Consider the following 24,336-nt stretch of genomic DNA (forward strand, 5'->3'; position numbering starts at 1 on the left):
TTTCCAGGTATTTTCCCACTTTGATAGAGGTTTTTTTGAATGTGGAAAGTGTGTAGTTGTTAGGCAGTGATGTTGGGGTAATAGAGGGTCTTTGGTGTGTTAGATGCCCCCAGACATGCTTCCCCTGCTGTCCCAGTGTCATTCCAGAGGTGTTGGCATCATTTCCTGGCATAGTGGACTTGGTGACCCTCCAGACACGGATTTGGGTTTCCCCCTTAACGAGTATCTGTTCCCCATAGACTATAATGGGGTTCGAAACCCGTTCGAACACACGAACATTGAGCGGCTGTTCGAATCGAATTTCGAACCTCGAACATTTTAGTGTTCGCTCATCTCTATTGGTGACAATTGAAAAAAAATGTACATATATATACATATTGTAAGATCAGTAACTCCAAATGATATTTTGTAATACAATTTTGAACCATTATAGCTTCCATTTTTGAAATATTTTATTGTGTATTATTCTACTCCTCTAGATAGAATATTAAATGTGCGCATCCTTACAACATATTACTATGACATCCCTATATTCTAACCTTAAGTGTTAGATAAGTCTACAGTCGGAGCAGTAATAATGAGGTCAGGAAATTGTTCGCTGTAACATAGTCCAGTATTACTACTTGAAGCATTTTAATCCTCTAACGGGATTCCTTTCAGAAAGATTTATTCACCAGTTATCTGCCTCCCCTGCTGCCCTTCAAGCCATTGAAGACCGAGATGCCGAAGCATCTAATTCTCCTCCAGATGTGTATTTCTCTGTCTTAATTATTCTCTAGACTGGGTTTCTATCCCACATCTGCTTCATCAGGTCTTAGCTTCTATTTCCCGCCGGACGATAGCCGTCGTTGGTAAGACTGGACCCTCCATCCAAGGTACAGAACTAGTTATTATATATTTGTTCTTGTGTCATTCACCAAAGGTCATACAATTCTTTCTACTTTTGGATATTATATCTACTACGTTTAATCTACTTGGATTCATTAGCTATATGTCTTTATAGATTCCTTTCTAATGTCTTTTATTGCTTGCGAATCTGTTGCATTGTTCTAATTTGATATAAAACCATTTAATGGCCTTTTAAAGGGTATCTATAGCAAAACATAAAGTGCTGGAAATATAAAATAGGGTCCTTATATAAGGAAACACCTACAGTCAGATATATATATATATATATATATATATATATATATATATATACATATACATATATACACATATATACATACAAATAACATAAAGGTAATATTGAATGGTCTATCTTGAAATGTCCTTCTGCTTTACCTTTACGTTGGGTCATGAAATTCACTTTGGTCCCAGTACAATAAGGGTAACAAGTAAACATGTGGACGTCTTATGTTAGACTACCATCCATAAGAATACTTTTTTTATTCCAAGTTAGGAATTTGGATGTTTATTACAGTAGATAAACCAGTCAAGCAGAATTACAAGGTTCATCTACGTATGTACTTTAGGAGCTTTACAGGAGAATATACTGTTACTTATATTCTATAAGTCAGAATGGCTAATTCAGTCGGTTTTATATGTTTTATGCGATAAATGATATTGTTTAAATTGCATAAAGAACCGCTGAGATCAAAACTACAGCCAGATAGAACATTATATTAATCTATGAACTCTATAGGTACATATAGAACGCCAATACCACAACTTATCCTACTATTCACAAACACACCTATAAGAAGAGATTTTTTACCCCATCTGGAATTTCTTTTTTTACATTTTTTTTATACAGATTGTGAACCCCACATAGAGCTCACAATGTACATTTTTCCCTATCAGTATGTCTTTTTGGAATATGGGATGGAAATCCATGCAAACACGGGGAGAACATACAAACTCTTTACAGGTGGTTTTTTGCCCTTGGTGGGATTTGAACACCAGGACCCAGTGCTACAAGGCTGCAGTGCTAACCACTGAGCCACCATGTGGCCCCCTGGAATTTCTTTTTAGCATCTTCTTACTGCAAAAATATAAAAGTAAAAACTTATAGTATACACATAGTATAAAGTCTAGATCTGGACCAAGTATCTATCAACGTCGGTAAGTCCAAGAGGGATGTTACTTATTGGGACAATAATCAATAATCATAGAGCACTTTTTATATAAGATCAAAACCAATCTAGGCACATCCTAATATACAAGTTATCTATTAAGAAAACCATGGACATGCATGAGAATGATTGCAGCTTCTAATATCATCAACTAGATTGAAGAGGGGCCGAACTCGAGGAGTATTCTGTATACAGCTGAGATATATGTGGGCTACATTTCCGATAGAAATATAGAGGGTATCAGGAGTAAACTACTCATTAAGGTTAAGGCCTCACGTTTTGGAAATGCAGTGTTTTTTATAGCAGATTTTGCTAGTTTATATATATATATATATATATATATATATATATATATATATATATATATATATATATAAAATATGTTACTGATTTGTTCCTAAAAATATAAATTTTAATTTATGTTATTTTGCAAATTCACCTTTGGCTTCCAACACTGCTTGAGTCCTTCTGCATGCTCTCGATCACATTCAAACAGGTCTCGACCGAAGTCTGATATGAGGAGAAAACTGCTCATTAAGGTTAAGGCCTCACGTTCTGGAGATGCAGTGTTTTTTATTGCAGATTTTGCTAGGTTTTTTTCTTTTTTTTTAAGCCAAAATCAGGAGTGGCATTAACAGAAAGGAAACATCTAAGAGCTTACTATATATTTTTCATCCCTTTCCAAGCCACCCCTGACTTTGGCTCAAAAAAACATTAAAATCTGCAACAAAAAAGCTCCGTTTCTGCAAGGTGGAGCCTTAGCCTTAAAATGTTTCCAGTGCTCCTGAAGTTTAGTTGCTAGTGGGTGTAATCCATCCAGGACAGTGGCGTAACTAGGAACGGAACTAGGAACTTTTGATAGGTAGGATAGGTAAGTAAATAGGGCCCATTACCTGCAGCGGACCCCCTAATGTCCCGGGCCCAGTGGCAGCTGTTATCACTGCTACCCCGGTAGATACGCCCTGATCCAAGACTTATTTCTTCTCTTCTATAGATCTTATTGAGTTTGTCAAATGTAGTTTTTAGAAATGAATCCATTATACATCAGTTGTAAGAAAATCAGTCATTTTGCTACTCTAAGCAAAATGTGTCTAGTGATCTTTTATAGGGTGGAAGGTAGGGGTGTCTAGCAAAGAAACAATCCACTTTACTCTTGAACCTCAAGCAAAGTGTATTATTCTTGAGATAACACAGGAGAAGAGCTATTTAGTACCAGTGGAAGACCTTATATGAATTATCACAGGCTATATGTCCCCAGGTTGTATATAGTATTTATTAACCTCGGTATCTGTAACTGTTACATCTAATTCCCTTCCCCCTGTAATAATAGAAGAAAGATTCGATAAAACCCACCTAGTATATTAAAATCATGTAAGTAGTCTTTTTTTTTTTAAAAGAAAACTTGATGCAGAGTTGCTCCTTAATCTTGTAGGTGACACTATTTCTATGACGCTTGCCATTTGTCCCTGATAATATGGATTTATACTGTTATCACACCTCAGGTCTGGATCACTTGTGCACTGTTGTATCAATTTTACAAATCCAACACCAAAAGAGCCAGAGATATAATAATCCTGATAGCACAACTGGAAGAAAGTCCAATGGAAATCTATTCTAAGTCTGAGGTTTCAGTTTTAATAGGTTTTTCCTATCTTAGCAAATCATGGCCAAAATCGTAATAGCTGGTGATAAGTGGCAACCACCAGGGCAGGACTTATGGAAATAGGCAATAAGTGCTGCCCTATAATGTTTCCATAACTCTCATAGAGGTGAATGGGAACTATAGAAACAGAATAGTAAACTGAGGGTCTCCATAAAACACGAAAGCTGTGCTACAATGTTTCCGTAGCTTTCATTCACCTCTATGGGAGTTATGGAAAGTGTAGAATAGTGCCACTTATGTGTTTCGGGCCTTGATTTCATGGTTGAGATGTTTTCAGGCATTTTTCCTTTACGTTGCTACTTGCCATCCAGGATGTTGTTTTCTTGTAGACTGTGTTCTGTGTATTTTTTCTTATATTATTAATGTCTTTTTATAGTTTATTTATTAATAAAAATGGATTTTATGATGAAACTTTACACAGTAAGTTCCATGCAATGTTTCATGTACCTGCATTGTTACTGATTTGCTCCTAAAAATATAAAATTTAATGTATATTATTTTGCAAATCCACCTTTGGCTTCCAACACTGCTTGAATACTTCTGCATGCTCTCAATCACATTCAAATAGGTCTCGACCGAAGTCTGATCGCAAGTCTCTTCTACATGTTCCCAATGTTGGTACATACTGGTCTACTCACTTCGGTAGACATATAGCTTTTTTTCAATTATTCTTACAAGTGTTCGATTGGGTTGTGGTCTGGGGACTGTGGGGGCCAATCCAGCACCTCTACTTCATTGTCATTGGACCATTTCTTCTCTAATCTCGATGTATGCTTCAAGTTGTTTTTCTGCTGTAACACTATGTTGTCCTTTTCATACTCATAGTACTAAAGTGTGCGAAGTAACTTCTCTTTTAGGATACTCACATATAGCTCAGCATTAAGACCACCATCAATCCAAGTAACCATTGGTCAAATAACCAATGCCTTTCGCTGTGAAACAACCCCATATCATCATGCTTCTTCACCAAACTTGACTGTTCCTTCAATTTCTCAACCCATTTGCACCGATCAAAGCCATGTCTACTGAGTCTGAAGTTGAAGCTTTTTCACCTTTTTTTTAAGGTCACTATTCCAGACTTGAGTAACAAGCATTGCTTTCTTGGATGTATGTGATCTCACTATTATGAAGTATATGAGCCACATCCATTGCTGTTTGTTGCATCAGAAGCGATAGACCTTGTTATGAGCTGGCTTGTTGACTCAAATATTTTACCTGGGTGTCCACTTCTTGGCTTTTGAATGGATGGAAGGATTAATTTTGTATTCTTCCAACTGTTGTGGGACTAAGATGAGTTCAGCTATGAGACCGCTATCGATGAGCTGGATTTCCTGGGAAATATTCTTCATAGCTGATCCTTGACTTGAGCAGGTGACTTTTTGCTTGGGAAATAACCTAATAACACAAGGAGCTATTAGGGAATGTGAGAACAGGTTGTAATTTGTAGTAAGAGCAAAACAGTATCAATGCAGTTACGTGACAAGAATCTGCATAACTTATCATATGCTAAATAGTTGAAAATCAAATTGATGTATGAGATTTATGATTGTCTATAAAATTATGTCAGTATTACATTTGAAGCTGTAGTGGATGGTGAGATATGGAGCCTGAAAGTCAAACGTTTAAAACATTGTTACCCTTTTGCTCGTCAGCGTGTCTGATCATAATCTGAACATAGTTTGATAGCAGGCAGGGCCTTCTGACGTATTCTCCTATAACAAATGTTTACAATCACAGTCAGATATATCACTTATAAGCCACTTGTAAATAAGACATTTTTCACTTATTGTATTCACTCAAATGGCTTGCAGAGCCTTGTGTGTCACTGTCTACCACTATATGGTCGCTGTATAGTGGTAGATAATGTGGGCACTTACTGGTTAATGATCTAAGTTGTTAGAGAAGAACTGGTCACATTTTCTATATCTATCTATATCATAGATTATAATGTTTTAGCTAAATATTAGCCAAGAAGCTCTGCATGGTTATACAGGGCTCTCCATTCTGTGTGAATCTCCATGAGCCCCGGTCCTGGTATATTATTTCCTTCCTTGTCTCTCAATAGTGACACATGGCAGGGGTACTTCCTTTTTGCGGTGGTGATTGAACCTCTTGCTTTACACATCCTCCAGGTAAATGGGTTCCTGTATGAGTTTTAGACTACATTGGGCCATATTCAGACAACATGGCCCTTTTTAACTCCAGTGCCCCTCTGCCACATGCTATATCTATCATTAACACCCTCAGCTTTTACTCCAGCTAACTAATTATTTGGCGAAATGTATATTTAATGCCATTTATAGAAATATCTGTGCAAGGCCAGACATGTTTCAGGGATTACAGGTGATGCCAGTTTGTTTTTTGGAATGAATTGCCTGGACCTCCTCTCAGTCCTGTGATCTGAATATATACCCTCTTCTCTCTTATCTTCTTAGTTCACATCATTTGCATTATTTTCTGAATCTACAGGCCCTTTGGTTGGTCCAAGGCATTTGCCCCTCTCCATAGATTGGCCAGTCAGATGTCTTATGATCATGGGAGATCTCCAGAGACAGAGACAGATTTTTCCACAAGATACTTTGCTTTGTATACAATTATACCATTTTCCCTGTATTGACATATCCTTTAATATATATATATATATATATATATATATATATATATATATATATATATATATGTAATTTTTTTTAAATAAAAAAAATAAATAAAATCATCCTTTACCATCACCCACCACCCACAGATTCTCCTTTAGCGTTCCCTAAATAATAGAATAATAGAATGCTCCCCAGTAACACCATTCTTTGTAATGTTTCCCATTGACCCCACACAGTATATACAGAATGCTCCCTACTGACTCTGTGCAATTAAGCCAGTCTCTTAGTACTCAAATCTCAGTACACCCCTCACATTTTATAATTATTTTATTATATATTATCATGAGACAACACTGAAGATATCACACCTTCATTCAATCTAAAGTAGTCAGTATACAGCCTATATAACAGTGTAAATTTGGTGTGCCATCAAAATCACTCAACTAGCCAGTAATATCTAATACCTGGCAACAAAAGTGAGTACACCCCTAAGTGTAAGTGGACAAATTTCCCCCAGTACTGCCTTAATCCTCTTTGGCATGGGGTTGACTAGAGACCAGTATGAGAGAGTCAACTCCCCATTTACACCTGGGACTTTGTTTTCACTTTTGTTATCAGGGGTTTGGATATTAATGGCTGTCTGTTGAGTGATTTTGATGGAATACCAAATTTCCACTGTTATATAAACTGTACACTGACTACTTTAGATTGTATCATAGTGTCATATCTTCAGTGTTATCCCCTGAAAATATTTAACCCCTTCCTGGCATTTTTTGATTTTCGTTTTTCATTTTTGACTCCCCTCTTTCTAAACCCCATAACTGTTTTATTTCTCCGCTCCCAGAGCCATATGAGGTCTTAATCTTTGCAAGACAAATTTTTCTTCATGATGCCATCATTAATTATTCTGTATAATGTACTGGTAAGCTGGAAAAAATTCAGAATGGGGTGAATTTGAAGAACAAATGCATTTCTGCGACTTTCTTACGGGCTTTGGTTTTACAGCGTTCACTGTGCAGCCAAAATGACATGTCCCCTGTATTCTGTGTTTTGGTACGATTCTGGGGATACCAAATTTATATGGTTTTATTTACATTTTAACCCCTTAAAAAAATCCAAACCTGTGTTAAAAATTTTTTTTCTAAAAGTCGCCATATTCTGTCAACCGTAACTTTTTTATACGTCCTTGTATGGGGATGTATAGGGCATCTTTTTTTCCGGGCCGGGTGTACTCTTTAGTTCTAACATTTTTGGGAAATGCTATTGTTTTGATCACTTTTCATTAAAATCTTTCTCAGAATCAAAACAGTGAAAAAACGGCGGTTTGGCACTTTTGACTACTTTTCCTGCTACGGCATTTACCGTACAGAAAAAATATTTTTATAGATTTGTGGAGCGGGAGATTTTGGACACGGGGATACCTAACATGTATGTGTTTCACAGTATTTAACTACTTTTATATGTGTTCTAGGGAAAGGGAGGTGATTTGAATTTTTAATACTTTTTTTAAAAAATAATATTTTTTTACTTTTTTTTTTGAATCACTAATGCAATGCATTGCAATGCTAATGCATTGCAAAATACTGGCACTTCTATTTCAGGCTATGTAGCATAGCCTGCAATAGAAGCAATGTAATGACAAGCCGGGGAGCCTTCACAAGGCTCCCGGCTGTCATAGTAATGCGACATCGGCCCCGGAGGTTACTCCGGGTGCCGGCGATCACCAGGAAAATGGCGGTGCCCACGTAGCTTTGACCGAGGTGCCGAAAGAGTTTAATACCTCTGATCGGTCCCCGGACCGATTGGAGACATTATCATCAGTTGTCTACTCTGTAAAGCAGTACGGAAGATGTTGGGAAAGGGTTAATAAACTAATTACAAAAATGTGAGAGGTGTACTCACTTCTGTGACATAATGTGTATAGTAGATATCACTTGTAGCAGTCTGAATGGTAGAACAGTAAGCTACAGTAACTATTTTTAAATTTGTATATATATTGACAATTAAACGTTTTTGCAAATATAAGTAATTACACTTTTTGCATAGTTTTAAAGGGATTCTACCATTAAACTACATTTTTTTTCTAATTACCACGTCAGAATAGCTTTAAGAAAGGCTATTCGTCTCCTACCTTTAGATGTGGTCTCCGCCGCGCCGTTCCGTAGAAATACCGGTTTTAACCGGTATGCAAATGAGCTCTCCGCAGCAATGAGGGTGGGCCCCAGCGCTCAAAGGCCGATGAGCGCATCCCCATTGCTGCCTGAGAGCTCTTTCCTGCGCCGCCTCCTTCTTCTGCAGCAACTCCGCCTCTTCTGGCTTCTCTTGCTCTTGTAGTTCGATACAGGAGCATAGAGAGGCCACCCCAAAATGGCCGCCGGCCGACTCCTGTATTGAACTGCAAGAGCGGCTACCCAAAAATGGCCGCCGGCCACTGATCAAGACAACAGACTGTCACTACTAAGATAGTTAGTGAAAATCTTTAAAACTCCGCAAAATTTTTCACTACTTACATTTGCAAAAATGCTTGACTTTTAATCATCTACAAATACAGATATGATTATGTACATGGGAATACAACTTTAACTATTGTATTAAACTCTATTTGCATCCTCACGCAGATAGAGATTAATCAATACATTTATCTATCTTCCCACTGAAGTGTTATGGCACTATGATTGGTAATCGATGGTCTATGCGCATGGTAATAATGTGTTCACCCACCCTTTACCATGGCTCACAGAATACCTATGGTTCATACTGAAGCCGTGTAGGAGCTCCTTGTGCCACTGTGTGGTGCCTGGACCCACACTATAATTCTATAGCAATTTATAGGTGCAAGAGAATGGATCCATACGGTACAACACAAATCTGTGATATGGCCATGTGTATGAACCTTACATGTTGTCTTCACTTTCTATGATTATAAATTCTTTAATCCTAAATACATAAACAGTTCTAGCATGCCATGCTCCATTCGCTATACTGTGATGTACTGTTTTGAAGTGACATAAATAATAGTGAATTTGTATTGAATATCTCTGCAGTGCGGAACCTGTTTTTGAATTACGTTCGCAACCTAATCTCCACTTCATTCCTTACATGCGGGTAACCCAGTCTATCGAAGTGTGAGCCTGAGTTTTTTTTCTATGGTGCATTCATATTAATGGACTTGCTATTGTTTCAGAAGGTGTTTTATGAGCATTTTATATTATACTTAATTAAACGATCTACCTTCCTTTTAATGGAAAACAGACTAAGTTCCCACTAGCAGTTCTGTATGTATTGCCAGGAAGCATCTGTTCCATACACCTGTACTCAATGCAGTATGTAGAGCTGTAGCACTTGCCAAAGGATAATGGCCACCTCTTTTGGCTGTATGTCCGATGCTGTACAGCCTAGAGACAGGTTTCTGGTGGATTCTCAGCTTCTATATGCTACTAGTAGTACTAGCTAGAAAACAACCCGAGATATTACTAGTTAAAAACAAAGTCAGAATTGTGATTTTTATATGTAGAATATAACCGCAAACTTGGTAGCATATGAAAGCTGAGAATCTACCAGAAACAATTTTCTAGGTGGTATAAAATCTGAGATACCACCATTTAAAGTAACCAATCGCCTTTGCTTCAGCTCTACTTACTGGCTATACAAATGTGTATGGATTTTCCCTGGCAACAGCTCAGCCAGGGGTGAACCTAGCTTTTATGCCGCCTGAGGCGGACGACAGAAAGTCGCCCCCTCTCCCCCCGGGAGGAGGGTGCGGAGCAGAGGGGTCGGGGCGGCATTAGCAGGCAGAGAGCAGGCAGGGAGAGGACCTGCTCTCTGCCTGAGCGTGAGAGGAGGCCGGTGGAGCAGCGCTGCGTCCACAGGGCCTCCCCAATCCACTGCTCGCTTCCCGTGCCGGGCTACCGAGACGGTGACGCTAAGCCAGTCCAGGACAGCTTGTCCTGGACTGGCTTAGGTCAGCAAAAATGCCGCCCCTCCTGGGGGCCCGGCATAGTGCTGCCTGAAGTGGTCGCTTCAGGTCTCCTCATGGGAGGTGCGGCGCTGAGCTCAGCTATGTGGTTGCTGAGGTTCTGTGCTCTTTTGCCCATTGGAATCTTGCCTTTTAGTTTCACATAGCAATTGCACAAGAACCAGTCATATTGTGTTATAGACCATCTGTTCTAAGGAATGACTTGTGCATTTGAACATGTTAGCATACCCAGCTGTTATGAAATTGCTAGGACAGCAATTCCCCAGTAGCTGCTGGAAACTCTGGGAGGGGGCACAAGAGACAGTGAGCCCTAAGCTGAAACCCCCCACTGTCCCTTCCTGCTTGCCTGGTCCTATCCTATGTAATAGGCAGCAACTGGGCGAAGGGCCCTACCTATATACGTGAGACACAAAACGCAGACAAGACAAACAACACATAAGGGAGGTCAGAAAGCCAAAGGTTCGGTAACAGCTATGCAGTGCCGAATCAAAATCCAAAGAATGGTCAATAGGGAAAACCAGAGGTCGGAAGTCAGAAATATAATAGTAGAAGAAGAGAAGCTTAGCAGGGACAAAGCAAATAGCCAGCATGTCTATGTGGGCTGATGGCCTGTATATAGGAAGTCAAAAACCAGCCCTAGGCTTGATTGGAGGACAGGCTATCAGTCACACGGCAAGACTAGAATGAACAGAGGCAAAAAAGGTGCAGGAGATGGGTGTGGTAGAAATTCAATTCCAGAAATAGAACTGTGTTCACACAGTGGAACCAAAAACTCCAAGCAAGGAATCAAACTGCACACGCCTCTTTGCACTGCAGCATGCGAGCAGAGGGTTGCGCAGTGACCCAAACAGGCAGAGACGTTACAGCAGTGTTGTATTTGAGTGCAGTCTGCTTGACTGTGCAACAATTCTTAACATCTTTTTCAGAAATCTCTGCAGGGTCTTGCTGGGCAATCTGTTATATGTCCGTATAGACATGTACTATAAAGAGCAGTCTGCTCCCCTCACCTTTGCATTATTACTAGTTTGGTTTGTTTACATGTAATTCTGCCAGAAGTAACTGTACAGTAGCAACAAATAGCTGAAAAAAGCCCAAGTGACCATCATATAGGAGATCCAGGAACATTGAACTGCAAATATAGGGCAAATAAATGCAGGCATGACAGGAAAAATCACACAGAAGGTGATACAAGTACAGAGAAGACTTTTCTTACATTGTAAGAAGTTTGATTTGTAGCTGTGAGGAAAATCATCTCCATTCATTCAGTGTATAGTTCTAATGGACATATAAATAGTATGCTAAAACATTTTGTATGTTTTTGACATCTATATGTTGTTCTATATTAGCCCACTATACTGCAATTGAATGCCACACAAAGTACATTTTATACAATTATGGTCAATGAGAAGCATATTATTGTATAGTAATACAGCTTCATAAGTTAGGGCAAATGGTGGTTTCTACTATAAAGTCATTGTAAAACTTACACGCTTGTGTAGCTGAGATTGTGTACACAACTACTGTGTTTCCCATGTGTATTCCAGTCAAAGCCAAGTCCATTCATTTCATAGAGGCAACCACAGACATTTGAATAAACGGTAAACAATCTGCAAAGGAATTTTGTAATATTAAGCAAAGAAGAAACATATGTACTACAGTCGTGAAAAATGGATGGTACTGTAATAGTTAAGCAACTTTGTGGATGTTACAGATACCATCTACCTAAATATTGCAACCCAACTAAATTATCCCCGGTCACCCTGCAAAAAACTGTTCAGGAATGGATCAAATCACATGGAAGAGTTCAATGTATCCAATTGATCTCCAGTGGTTGTTGTGATGATGAATCCATGGGATCCATGGAGGCCCCATTTTGCAACTAACTATGGTAATCACAATCATGTAAAGAAGAGTGGTACGGTAATGCCTTGGTGCCAGATGTTTTGGAAGTCCATGGTTCCATGGGTCAGAACGCGACGCTCCATATTTGATAATGTCCTCTGCAAAGTCACTGTCGATGGCAGAAATTTCACACTCGATCTTTGCTTTCAGTTGTTCGTTTGTCCTGGGTTTGCTTACACAAACCTTGCCCTTTAAATATCCCCATACAAAAAAAATCTGGGAGAGTTAAAAAATGATCGGATCTCTTCCACACTTTGATCTTCTGATCTTGTAAGGGAGCCTTGTGCAAGCCACAGGAATTTTGTGAGGCTCATATATGGGTGTTTTGTGAGTTTATGCAACCAGAGAGATTAATCCACACTTCATAATTGAACCAAGTGATGTCTAGCAGTATTGCATTTAGGGAAAAAATTTAAGGAACCATTGGCAGTAAGTAACGTGTCACGGAGCAAAGGTATATGTCTTCCTCCGGATGGTCTTTTGAATCAACACGGACGCAAGAGGTCGGGAGACAACAGCAATTTATTGTAATCCACAAAGTTAGTAGCCGGCGGCGGTCACATCAACCGTAATAACAATAAGTCCACAGAAGTCACAATCCAATGATAACTTTGGTTCCTTGGTCCTGTAACTAAGTCCTGGCTCTCTGCAGAGCTGTGCACAGGCCGGCTAACACATACTAACTCCAGCTACAACTATATACTAAGACTGTTACTTCCTCTATCTGTGGGTGGGAAGGGCTGAGTCACAGATCCTTCCCCCCTCACCTATACCAAGGAGAGCAGACTCCCTGTCTACTATGGACAATGCACCATCCAACATCTTCTTGGAGACACGGATCAGATTATCTCCACCCATTGTCCTCACTGGTCCTCACTAGTTAGAGGTATTTGCATACAATGTGCTAACACACTAGACCCGAATCAGCCAACTACACATTGATGTATATAACAGGTTAGAGAATACATTCCACATGAAATATATATTACACATTGCCTATAGTATAGACTCTAACCATCCCGTGACAACCCCTCCCCCTCTCAAAACATGTGCATGACACAATTGGCCTACACAGGTAAATTGGGGAATGCACATCAGTCTCTATAGCTCATATGTCCTCCTGCCGGGATAACCCATCCGCGTTCTGGTGTTGGTTCCCTCGGCGGTACTGAATGGTAAAGTTGTAGAGTTGAAGGGCTGGCATCTGGCAGAAAATCCGGTCGATCCATGTTGGCGTCTCTCTGAGCTTGGCTTCGGGTCACTGCTCCCACAAAGTGGCACTGTAGATTTCCAACATCGTTGCCTAACAGAACATCGGCCGGCAGCCCGCTCATCACACCAATTGTGCATCGTTTTGGTCCATAACCATAGTCAAGTTCCACGGTAGCTTTAGGAATACGTCTCCGAGTACCCTCTGCCAACTCGATAGAAATGCCAGGGCCCTCCTCTAGGGCCTCGGGTCGCACAACTCGGGGGTCCGCTACCGTTAGGAAAGCTCCCGAGTCCCGGAATCCAACAACTGTTCGGCCATCCAGTAGGACCTCCTGCAAGTGCTTCCGCTGAAGGTTTGCGGGATGTGTGGCGGAAGGCTGAATCCCATAGACCCCTGGAGGTGGAACAGATGGGTCATTCATGGAGTCATCTGGAAATGGGGCCAAACTTTCTGTCCTAGGGGTGGTTCCCAGGTAGTGAATAGGCCGGGATGCCATGGTGGCCCGTGCCCCCATGTTAGCAGGGCAACTAGCTTGCAAATGTCCAGGCCGCCCGCACCCAAAACATCTGCGCTCTAGCATTCTTCCAGTAGGTCGTTGTCTAGGGACAGGGTTGTTCATAGCTGGAGGCCGATGGGCTGGGGCAGGGGTAGAGGGGGAATTGTAATCCTGAGGCCAGGCACGAAAGGTGGGTGGCTGGATGAAGGGTGTCTGGCGGACTGTGGTAGTTTTCCGCTCCTCTGCAAACAACCTCTTCCACTGCGGCTTGATGGTCAGGCCCTCATCTGCAAGAGAAGCAGCTTGCTCCACTGTGGCTGGGTTCCGTTCCAGCACCCACTCACGGATCTCAGCGGGGCACTGGGAAAAGAACTGTTCCTTAAGTATGACTTGGAGGATCTTATCGACTGTGACAGCCTCCTCTCCTTCTAGCCAGCGCTTGCATGCTTGCTTCAACTTGTGGGCGAACATGTGGAAGGAGCTTCCCCCATTGTAAGACAAAGAGCGGAACTGAACTCGGTAGGTCTCTGGAGTGACTGCATAATACTTCTGCACCGCTCTTTTAATGGCCTCATAGTCCCGCTGATCACTAGGGTCCATGGCTCTGAGAGCTTCCGCAGCCCCATCTCGTAGGTGCCCCACCAGATACCGGACCCAATCCTTCTCTGGGACTTCCATCAGGCGGCACTGGTGTTCGAAGTCCTGAAAATATCCATCAACATCCCCAGCCGCTTCATCAAAGGTCTTGAAGTGTTTATGGGAGACATATGGTGGTTCTCTCACTGTTGGGCTGGGGGTCGACGTTTGATTATAATTCCGCGCAGTTATCTCAGCCATTCGCATTTCATGCGCCATTCTTTCCTTTTCATGCGCCATTCTCTGTTCCTCCTTCTCCGTTTCCTGAGCCCTCTGTAATGCTCTACTCCTTTGCTCTGCAGTTGCTTCTAGCCCCAGCACTGCCAATTCCTCCTCATACAAAACAACCCATCTGCTCTTTTGGGTCTGTACCTGCCACTCCTGTATCTCTCCAGTCTCCTGGGGGCAGTCCTCCTCATGGTCGCTTTGCAGGGTCATCTCCTCCAGTGCCTCGATCAGTTGATCTTTCGTTCTTCCCTGGTAACTCAGGTTTAGTTCCCGGGCCCTTACTTGTAGACTTGCCATAGTCCAGTTCCTGTATTCTGAGGTTGTGGCTCCATTAATCGCTGGGCTGCTGTAGTCCATCTCGCTGTCCGCTGTTGATCCCACTGCTGCCACCAGTTGTCACGGAGCAAAGGTATACGTCTTCCTCCGGATGGTCTTTTGAATCAACACGGACGCAAGAGGTCGGGAGACAACAGCAATTTATTGTAATCCACAAAGTTAGTAGCCGGCGGCGGTCACATCAACCGTAATAACAATAAGTCCACAGAAGTCACAATCCAATGATAACTTTGGTTCCTTGGTCCTGTAACTAAGTCCTGGCTCTCTGCAGAGCTGTGCACAGGCCGGCTAACACATACTAACTCCAGCTACAACTATATACTAAGACTGTTACTTCCTCTATCTGTGGGTGGGAAGGGCTGAGTCACAGATCCTTCCCCCCTCACCTATACCAAGGAGAGCAGACTCCCTGTCTACTATGGACAATGCACCATCCAACATCTTCTTGGAGACACGGATCAGATTATCTCCACCCATTGTCCTCACTGGTCCTCACTAGTTAGAGGTATTTGCATACAATGTGCTAACACACTAGACCCGAATCAGCCAACTACACATTGATGTATATAACAGGTTAGAGAATACATTCCACATGAAATATATATTACACATTGCCTATAGTATAGACTCTAACCATCCCGTGACATAACGCATTTCTGAAGATCCGACGCTTTCAACTCGTGAACAGATGTGACGTGGCATGGCTTGATCTTCCCTTTCTTGGCGGCTTGTTGACAGGTCGACTTTGAGTACTCGGTTTCTTTAGCTAACCAACATAATGAATTTGTTGGGGATTTTTCAAATGGTTCGTAACATCTTGCACAGTCTCATCCAACATCCGAGGTCGTCCTCCAGAATGCTGGTAAACTAGTCTTCCTGTTGCCTTCAACTTTTTGGCAAATTTTATGATGGTTTTGAAGGTAGGTTGGTTTCTCCCTCCACATTTTTTCAAATATTCCCTCTGACACTGTTTTGCTGACCCAGTAGCTCTTCACAATGAACACTTTTTGGGGTACAATATACTACATGCTTGCTTTGCCACTCTGGGTCGCCATATTTTTTGTGGGAGAAATTATACTTCATAATGGCACCATTCAGTCCGTGAAGTCTAATTGGAGTGGAATTGGGGAAAAAATGCCACTGGCCCATGTGGTAAAAATGTTACATTACCTATATTCTGCCTGCCTTTAAGATCACAGTGATACTATATTTATACATTTTTTCCATGTTTCAATACTTTGCTTTTTTTTCATATTCTAGCCCCTATATGCTTTTCATTTTACCATCCACAGAGCTATATAAGGGTTCTTTTTTGAGGGATGAGCTGAAGATTGTTACCATGAGGTTCACATGACTGTGGTTATTTTTTATTCAAATATTCTAACATTTGCTATATTATTCTGGTGGATATTGGGAAGGAGTTAGTTATTCATATCAAAAAAGTATGACTATATTTCCAACTAAACCAAAAAGCAAACAACCTGAAAAATAAACATGGCTAGGGCCAAAAAGCATACAATAACTCAAAAGAAAGGGGTCCAAGACAAAGCATCACACCAAATATACAATATAAATAAAATAATAATTTATTGATAAATAATTAAAAAGTATAAGCAGCAGGGCAGATGACACTAAACCACTACACCTACACTTACCTCCCGAAGAAGCCTATCTTTAGGCGAAACACATTGAGGTGGTTTGGGATCCTTGCAGTGGTGTAACTACCGCCATAGCAGCGGAGGCAGCTGCCACAGGGCCCGGTACATTAGGGGCCCGGTGACAGCCGCGACCGCTGCTATCATTATACTCGGGGGTCTTTTCGGACCCCCGAGTATAATGATTGGCGGACCGGGAGAGGTAAGCAACATAAAAAACATGTTACTTACCTCTCCACGATCCTGCCAGGCCTCCTTCATGACGTCTTTTCTGACGTCTCTGACATCACATGAACCCGGCCTGCATCCTGGGTCATGTGACGTCCAACGTCATTGAACAAGGACAGCAGCGCAGAAGGCAGCGGAGAAGACCGCGTAGGAGCCGGGGGACAGGTAAGTAACAGTAGTTTTTTATGTTTTTATTCCCCCGGGTCTCCGATTATTATACTCTGGGGTCTGAAAAGACCCCAGAGTATAATAATTGTTTATGGGTGTCCACAGTGGGACATAATACTGTGTGTAGGGGCCACTATGGGGGATAATACTGTGTGCAGGGGCCACTATGGGGGATAATACTGTGTGCAGGGGCCACTATGGGGGATAATACTGTGTGCAGGGGCCACTATGGGGGAAAATACTGTGTGTAGGGGCCACTATGGGGGATAATACTGTGTGCAGGGGCCACTATGGGGGATAATACTGTGTGCAGGGGCCACTATGGGGGATAATACTGTGTGCAGGGGCCACTATGGGGGATAATACTGTGTGCAGGGGCCACTATGGGGGATAATACTGTGTGTAGGGGCCACTATGGGGGATAATACTGTGTGCAGGGGCCACTATGGGGGATAATACTGTGTGCAGGGGCCACTATGGGGGAAAATACTGTGTGTAGGGGCCACTAAGGGACATAATACTGTGTGCAGGGGCCACTATGGGGGATAATACTGTGTGCAGGGGCCACTATGGGGGAAAATACTGTGTGTAGGGGCCACTATGGGGGAAAATACTGTTTGCAGGGGCCACTAAGGGACATAATACTGTGTGCAGGGGCCACCATGGGGGATAATACTGTGTGCAGGGGCCACTATGGGTGATAATAGAACGCACAGAAATGCATAGGAGGGGGTCGGTTGAGGTTGTCGGTGTTGATCGGGGGGGCATGTCAAAAGTTCGCCATGGGGCCCCGCCATTCCTAGTTGCACCACTGGATCCTTGTGTTTCGTGTCCTATGTGGGTATTTTGACCCATATCTCCATAATGATACAAAAGATAAATGCTACATCCGACTCAATTGTAGATCCAATATGGTTGCATCGGACAAAACCCTGACTGCAGGGGGTCAACAATGTTTAAACATTCACAAAAAAAGTATGTCCAGCAACCATTGAATAAAATATAACTTTTACTTTATCAAAAAATAAAAAGGAAACATCTTACATGCTCCAGGAACAAGACAGAAGAAAAAATATCAGCTTACGCGTTTCGGGACATGTTGCGTCCCTTAGTCATAGCCTGGGACGCAACAACATGTCCCGAAACGCGTAAGCTGATATTTTTTTCTATTGTCTTGTTCCTGGAGCATGTAAGATGTTTCCTTTTTATTTTTTGATAAAGTAAAAGTTATATTTTATTCAATGGTTGCTGGACATACTTTTTTTGTGAATGTTTGAAGATCTCCATAATGACTACAGGTATATCATTTTCACTATGAGGCTACTGTTTATAATGCTGGGTCTATATTGACTTGAGATACACATTCACTTTCACTCCTGTCTATCCTGCCACTTAGATTCAGGTATTACATTTCACTTTGGAATGATGATAATCACTATGTGCCAGGATATTAACAGGATGTATTAGACGAGTATTATAATGTGATTTATGACCTCAGCTATTGTATTCTATTTGCTGCATTATCAGCTATTTATGCTGACATGCATTGTTATGTACCCTCATTTTATATAATGTGAAGTCATCTTTGGGAGATTTACCCACTTTATGTCCTAGGGTGTCATTTATTTAACAATAAATTATTATTATTTTATTTATGTTGTATATTTGGTGTGGTGCTTTGTCTTGGGCCCTTTTCTTTTGAGTTATTACATTTCCTACTAGACATTACCGTTCCATTTATTAATAGAGTGTAGTTTGGCACCATCATTATACACTAGACAATGTCTGTAAGGATCCATACTAGAGATGAGTGAGTAGTGAAATATTCGACATTCGTTTCGAGTAGAGCCTCAATATTCGACTACTTGATCGAATATCGAATCCATTATAGTTTATGGGAAAAAATACTCGTTCAGGGGAAAGCAGTATTCAACTAAAGGAGAGTCACTAAGTCCACGAGTAGCAGGAGGAGAGTGTTTAGGAAGAGTGCTGTGCAGATAAAGCGCACGGACCCCATTATAGTCTTTGGGGTTTGTGCACTTTAACTGCACAGCGCTTGCAGTTGCGCTGATATTCCATTTTGGGGGGGTCCTCCTGCAGACTCCTTCCAGGCGGGAGGCAAGCGCTAATGTGAACCGACCCTTACTCATCCTGCAGAACCAGCATTGATTGGCCGAATGCTATACACTGTATAGCATTCGGGCAAATCAACACTGGTTCTGCAGCAGGCTTGTCCTTGCTAGTTGGGAGAGCAAGCAACTTGCTTTTATGCGGGAGCTGACTTTTTGTCATAGGAATGCATTGACCAGCGTTGATTGGCCGAATGCTATACAGTGTACAGCATTCAGCCAACCAACGCTGGTTCTGCTGGAGGCTCGTCTGTGATGAGGCGGAGTCTAAGATCGGACCACAGCAGTCTTCATTGTGATCCGATCTGAGACTGCCTCCTTACAGACGAGCCTCCGGCAGAACCAGCGTTGATTGGCCGAATGCTGTACACTAGCCAATCAACGCTGGTCAATGCATTCCTATGAGAAAAAGTCAGCTCTCGCATAAACGCAAGCTGCCAGCTCTCCCGACTAGCAAAGACGAGCCTGCTGCAGAACCAGTGTTGATTTGCCGAATGCTATACAATGTATAGCATTCAGCAAATCAACGCTGGTTCTGATTCGAATCTTTACTGCGAATAGCGATAGTATTTGAACGAGTAAGAGTATTTCGAATACCGTAATTTTCGTTCGAATACCTACTCGATTGAATACTACTCACCCATCTCTAATCCATACTTTCACATATTTTCAATTTATTCATAGAATTAATTCTGATTTCACGCAGAATTTTTTGTACTGGATTTTGACGTGGAATCCGCCTCAGAATCCGGCTTCAAAAAACGCCTCCCATTGACTTCAATTGTAGCTGTTCACTTCCGCTAGCATTTTTTTCCTGCTCGCAGAAAAAAGAAGCAAGCTGCCCTATCTTGCTGCGGATTCTGTGACTCCCTACCAACTAGGCCCATTCATTTGGGCCTAATCCGGACTGGATGTCGGTGCACTGGGGCAGCTTCCACGTCAAAATCCGGTCCGAAAAACTCTGTATGAACTCAGCATAACAAAAACAGGACAACACCGATTTCTAAGAAAATTTGCTCAAGAATTGTAATTGCATAGAGAATATTTACAAAAACACGACATGTTAGGAGATGACCACATTCTATCCTATTAACTAGAAATGCTACAATAGTACAGCACGGATATGGTCGCATCAGTAGCAGGTGACACCCTGCCACAACAACCATGATTGATAGAGTGATAAAGTGATAAAGATTTGGGTCCATTTAATTTTTTGGATACCTCAGTGTATAGCCACTGCAACATCTAAGTGTGACTGGCGCCATCTGGTACGTCCTTGATGCAGTCATTGGGTGCTGATGCTTTGTCATGGTGACAGGGGTCTATAGAAGGATGCCACGTCAGCCATCTCAGTTAACGTGTTATTTACTTAAACGAAGTCTGTCACCGAGGTAGTGCATTTTAAACCAGGAACAGAGTGAGATAGGTCACGCTTTTTCCCCATGAAACTTCATGCATCCATTGATGAGATATTTATTTCATAATATGCAAATGAGCAATGTCATGCACTCCATTGCTCCAAAATACTACACCTGACACTGCTCTAATACTGCTCTTTCTCTTGTTTGAGTGACAAGGCCAGGGGACTAAGCTCAACTTTAACTGATAAGCAGTGTGGGGCTTAGCAGTTTGGAGCAACAGAGCTGCCCTTAGTGCTCCCTATTTCTCATTTGCATATTGCTAAATAAATGAATGTCTTGGCAACGGAGTGTCAAGTTTAAAAGCATTGCATTCAGGTGAGCCTGCACTACTTTATTTTGTTTTAATTTTATTTAGACTCGCTTTAAAATATAAACGCATTATTTATCCAGCATGGGGGAGTGCCGTAAAAAAAAATAAAGGCAGAATAGCTTTTTTGGGACACATCAATTTCAAAAACTGACATATAATAATATAATAATGAATAAAGTGTGGGTACATTATTCATCCAAAAATGACTGTCCATTTTTCATTTACCTTGGAGTCAGGGGCCTCAATGATTACAAAAACTGTACTATTTTGGAGTTTTGCAACAGTGGAGAGAAGCATGGGAAAAACTATGCAGTAACCACTAAAAACTTACTGGGCAACAATACAAACATTAAAGGGGTTGTCCATGTTTTAATGAAACTCCATACCCTGTATTGCGGCTGGGTGCCATTATTGCATCTCTGCTCCCATTGACCTGCTGTGTTGCTGTTGGCTGTTGCCAAGGATAGTGCCAATTAAACCTGATAGAAAGTACAGTACAGACCAAATGTTTGGACACACCTTCTCATTCAAAGAGTTTTCTGTATTTTCATGACTATGAAAATTGTACATTCATACTGAAGGCATCAAAACTATGAAATAACACATGTGGAATTATATACTTAAGACTTTTGCTTTGATTACTGCTTTGCACACTCTTGGCATTCTCTTCATGAGCTTCAAGAGGTAGTCACCAGAAATGGTTTTCACTTCACAGGTGTGCCCTGTCAGGTTTAATAAGTGGGATTTCTTGCCTTATAAATGGGGTTGGGACCATCAGTTGTGTTGTGCAGAAGTCAGGTGGATACACAGCTGATAGTCCTACTGAATAGACTGTTAGAATTTGTATTATAGCAAGAAAAAGCAGGTAAGTAAAGAAAAATGAGTGGCCATCATTACTGATCTGATGAGTCCAAATTTGAGATATTCCAACTACCGACGGCTTTGCTGGTGACACTGTTGGGGATTTTTTTTTAAATTGTAGGCATACCGAACCAGCATGGCTGCCACAGCATGCTATTCCATCCGGTTTGCGTTTAGTTGGACCATCATTTATTTTTCAACAGGACAATGACCAATGACCCCAAACACACCTCCAGGCTGTATAAGGGCAATTTGACCAAGAAGGAGAGTGATGGGGTGCTACGCCAGATGACCTGGCCTCCACAGTCATCAGACTTGAACCCAATCGAGATGGTTTGGGGTGAGCTGGACCGCAGAGTGAAGGCAAAAGGGCAAACAAGTGCTATGCATCTCTGGGAACTCCTTCAAGACCGTTGGAAGACCATTTCCGGTGACTACCTCTTGAAGCTCATCAAGAGAATGCCAAGAGTGTGCAAAGCAGGAATCAAAGCAAAAGGTGGCTATTTTGCAAGACCTAGAATATAAGACAGATTTTCAGTTGTTTCACACTTTTTTGTTAAGTATATAATTCCACATGTGTTAATTCATAATTTTGATGTCTTCAGAGTGAATCTACAATGTTCATAGTTATGAAAATACAGAAAACTCTTTGAATGAGATGGTGCGTCCAAACTTTGGGTCTGTACTGTATATCTGTACAATGCACAGTGAATATGAGATTGACCTTCCTGCCAGTGTTGGCATGGACTTTAGGATAGGGCCTTACTTAGTGAGCCACAGCAAAAATGCTGTGAAAATGCATTGTATTCTTTCTGCAGGTTTTTTTCATTGTTTTTGTTTTTCTCTTCAATTTTTCTTCTCTTATTAAATGTATGAGGAAACCGCTGATATTTCCACAGGTAAAACTGACATGCTGCATTTTTTTATGAATGTATGTGTTTTTGAAAATGCAGTTTTTCCTGCAATGTGTGAATGGGCATCTGAGGGCAGTCCCATTGAAGTGAATGGGATGTGCTGGCGTGTACGGCTAGCTCTGCTCATGCCGAGCCGTACATGCGAGCACTTCCCATTCACTTCAATGGGACTGCTCGTAGTGAAAAAAGCAGCCCATCCATTTCTATGGGGAGCGCTCGTATGCCGCCTCCCATAGAAATGAATGGAACTGCTTTATATGCCGCTAATACTGAACGTGTTTTACGTTCAGAATAAGCTGCCGTATACGTAGTGTGAATGCACCCTACTGTACAAATTGTACAATAAAAAGTGATAAAGTCAGATGAACCCCCAAATGGTAGCAAAAAAAAAAAAAAGAAAAAAGGATGGCTTGTTCCACCAAAAATAAGCCATCCACCAGCTCTGTCACATATAAATGTTATGCCTTTCAGAAGATGATGGGGCAAAGATAACTGTTTTTTTTCCCCATTGAATAGAAATTTATTCTGCAAAATTAGTAAATTAATAAAAAAAATTTTTTATAAATTTGGTATCTACCTAATTTTACCAACCCACAGAATAAATGTAACATGTTACTTATGCTGTACACTGCACAGCAAAAAAAAAAAAATGAAATGTTAAAAAGCAATTCCAGGTTCAATTTTTTTTTTTTTACATTCCAAGAAGAAAGTTAAAAAAATAAGTCAATAGGATTTAGGCACCCTAAAATGGTGTCATTAAAAAGTACATTGCATTTTACAAAAATGGAAGAGCATGAATAAACTGTCGGATGCATTTTCTCCTTTAACCCCTTGTAAATGTGTAAATTCTAGATCTAAATGAAAATGTAAGTAAAAGAAATTTAAACTTGTAGATATTATCTTAATTTGTGTTAAACACTTTAAGGGTTATGATACTTTGTATATGTTGTTTCAACTTATTTAAGGGGTGGCATTTTGAAAATGGAGTTATTTATGGGGGTTTCTAATACAGAAAAATAGATTTGGAAATGTTCCTGAAAGTTTTGAAGACTACTGTTTGACCTGTAAATCTTATAACGTCTGTAAAAAATTACAGGGTGATTAAAATTTGATGGCAATTGTCAGGGTCTGGGGTTGCTAGGTGGGGTGGCATAGACACAAAAGTCCAGATTCTTTAGTCCAAAACAAAGGTAGAGTTTATTTTCACTCAAAAAGGTAGTGCAGCAACAAAAGAAAATAATACAAAAATAAATACCTGCCCAGCTAGGCTCTAACTAATCATAGAATAGGTTACCTCACCTAGAATAACAGAAATCAAAAGCCAGTAGAATCATTCAGGACACAGCTCCAAAAATATGACCTCTCTGTTGGCACTCCAGCCAAGCTCTGCCACAGTCTGCTGCTGGAGCTGACTTCTTAAGCTCCCTTGATGAGCAGACTCTCTGCAGCTGAGTCGCTGCCAGAACATCCCTAAAGTGTGGACTGGAAGGGGGTGGAATGACAGGTCCCACTACCAACCTACCTGCCA

General features: G+C 41.2%; 1 protein-coding gene across 1 annotated transcript in view; it reads left to right on the forward strand.

The window, feature by feature from the left end:
- Positions 1–682: 682 nt before the first annotated feature.
- Positions 683–24,336, forward strand: part of LOC142210777 (excitatory amino acid transporter 2-like) — a 96,160-nt gene continuing 72,506 nt past the window's right edge. The window contains exon 1 of the mRNA XM_075280195.1: positions 683–875. The gene's annotated coding sequence lies outside the window, so the exon portion shown is untranslated. The remainder of the gene's footprint in view (positions 876–24,336) is intronic.

Source organism: Leptodactylus fuscus, chromosome 6 (genome assembly GCF_031893055.1).
Source record: "Leptodactylus fuscus isolate aLepFus1 chromosome 6, aLepFus1.hap2, whole genome shotgun sequence".
NCBI classification, from domain to species: Eukaryota; Metazoa; Chordata; class Amphibia; order Anura; family Leptodactylidae; genus Leptodactylus; species Leptodactylus fuscus.